Raw genomic sequence first — 2434 nt, forward strand, 5'->3', positions numbered from 1 at the left:
CGTGTTCGGCTCGTTCGTTAAGAAACGAACACGAGCTTATTTCAAACAAACTAAATTTTAAACGAACCGAACACGAACACAAGCTTTGTTACACCCCTACTTATTGAGGCACCAAAATCATGTTTTCGGCGAACAAGACAGACGGGACGCAATTCAAAGAGATTTATCGAATGCTAGTGTTTGATGTTGACTTAATATTAATGTATGAATTACACGCTGAGATGTGTGTTAAGTTTTTTATGTGAAATGTTAGGTGATTTTGTACAAGTTAGGTAGCTTTATTTTGGGTTAGTGGACTTATAAGTAGATGCATGGAAGTTTAATTAGTATGGAAGCATAAGACATGCTTTATTTTTCTGGGAAGGAGTTGAGAAAGAATCAATAAGAGAAAACAAAGGGAGAGGGAGAAAAAAGGACAAGAAAAATGTAATATGTTCATTTTAGAGAGTTTGATGTATCATCTCCACAAACCAAAGGTACATTTTGAGGAAATTCTAAAGCGGCTAATTTGTCAGTATTTATTTGATTCTATTTCTTGATCTTTCTAAAATCAGATGATTCAATTTAAATAATTAATTTTTATAGGATTTAATTGACATTTTAACTTGGATTATTTTTACTTTATGATTTATATAATACTAAATTTATGTTGGTGATATATATATATATAATTAATTAAAAGGCTTTGAAAACCTTTTTTATTATAATCTTTTTAAGAAATTGTGTCAAAGATAACTACATCTCGGACTACAATAAATATGTCGCTTAAGTAGAAATATCAATGGACTTCACACCAACGTGACAAGATTTTAGACATGAGCAAATAGTCATAGCAAATCCTTTTCAAGGTTAATGTTAGTAGGACTTATGAGTCGATATGAAAAGTCAAATTTAAATGAGTCTTGTTGGGTGAAGGAGAATTAGATTTATTAACATCCGAATGTTGCATGAAGATCCAACACAAAAAAAAAAAAATGATAAAAGAAGCAACAAACATTTTTTTATGTGAAAAACCTAAAAAGATAAATTACGCGGTCCAACCCATTACAATTATTCAACTATGCCAATTTATGTTGCAAAAGTGGGAGCAATCAACATGATTTTCGTTAGGAGAGTGGCAAATTATGTTGGGAAAGTGGCAGCAATGACGACTGTTATGAAGGAAGATGGACAATAGAGAACGTGTGCCTCAAATCTAATGTAAGTGTTGCCAGCTGTGATGACAGTCCAATGTTGGTGACAATCATGGTTGGGTAGAGGAGGTCAGACGGTGGAGGCGTCTTGACGGCAGTGGTTCGCCGGTATTGATTGCAGCAGTGATCCCGTGGTAGTGGCAGCCGGGCGGCGGTATCTGGTGATGACGATATTGGTGACCGGGCAACGACAGTTCGACAATATTTGAGGCCAAATGACTATGGTCCAGCGGCGGCGACAATATTGGTCGTGCAACGATGGTCCAATAGCGATGATGGTGGTCCGACAAAGGTGGTACAATGACTATGGTGACAATACTGTGGTGGTCCGGTGGCGGAAACATTGGTGGATGTGCTACTGTGACGGCTGCTAGATGACAGTGTTCTCACGGTGGCTTTGGTGTTGGCCACGCAATGGTGGTCCAACGGCAACGACAACTAGTCAACAATGGTTTTGTGGTGGTGATAGTGACAATTATGCAGCAGTGTTCAAGCGGTGACAACAACGTTCTAAATATAGTGGTCTGACATCGGCGACCAAAACTTAGGGATCTGCACATAATGACAACAGTCTGATAGTGGCAACAACTGGTGGTCAGACTACGGTGGTTTGACGATAGAGCGATTGAATGACAGTGGTCCAATGATAGTGGTGGTGGTGGTCCGACAACAACAGCGGTCAGACGACGGTGGTGGAGCTCGGGAACCTTCAAGAACTTGAAGCTCCTTCAACCTTCTCATCTAGATCTACCTCAGCTCATGAAAATAGTGGGGGTATATTTATAGATTTTGTGAATGACAGCCTTCGTAAATATTGCATTAATTCATACCACTCCATCGAACGACCCTAAGTAATTCCTTTGATCGAACGTAGATATATGAGTATTTAAACGCTTTAATAACTTTGAAATTATATAATCTTATGCTCATTGGATTCATCTCGTCAAGACATTCGATTTTACAATAAATGTGTCAGATTTGGAGATCATCTGATCCTCAAGAGTGTGCAATAAAGCTTCTCTTCATGCTTTAAGTGCATGTTCAAGGCTCACTTTGACCCACATCAAACTAGTTTCTATGTGGTTTGGTTAGTCTCACTGAGACACTTCACTTGATCATAAATTGGTTCATGAACATTTCCAAATTTATTTCATGAATCTTATGGTCTAAATATGCATCCAGAGCCATTCCAATCAATATAATTTTTCATGGTCTCATAATCTTTCATATATATATATATA

This window comes from Phalaenopsis equestris, unplaced genomic scaffold, assembly GCF_001263595.1.
Source record: "Phalaenopsis equestris unplaced genomic scaffold, ASM126359v1 Scaffold211975, whole genome shotgun sequence".
Classification (NCBI taxonomy): Eukaryota; Viridiplantae; Streptophyta; class Magnoliopsida; order Asparagales; family Orchidaceae; genus Phalaenopsis; species Phalaenopsis equestris.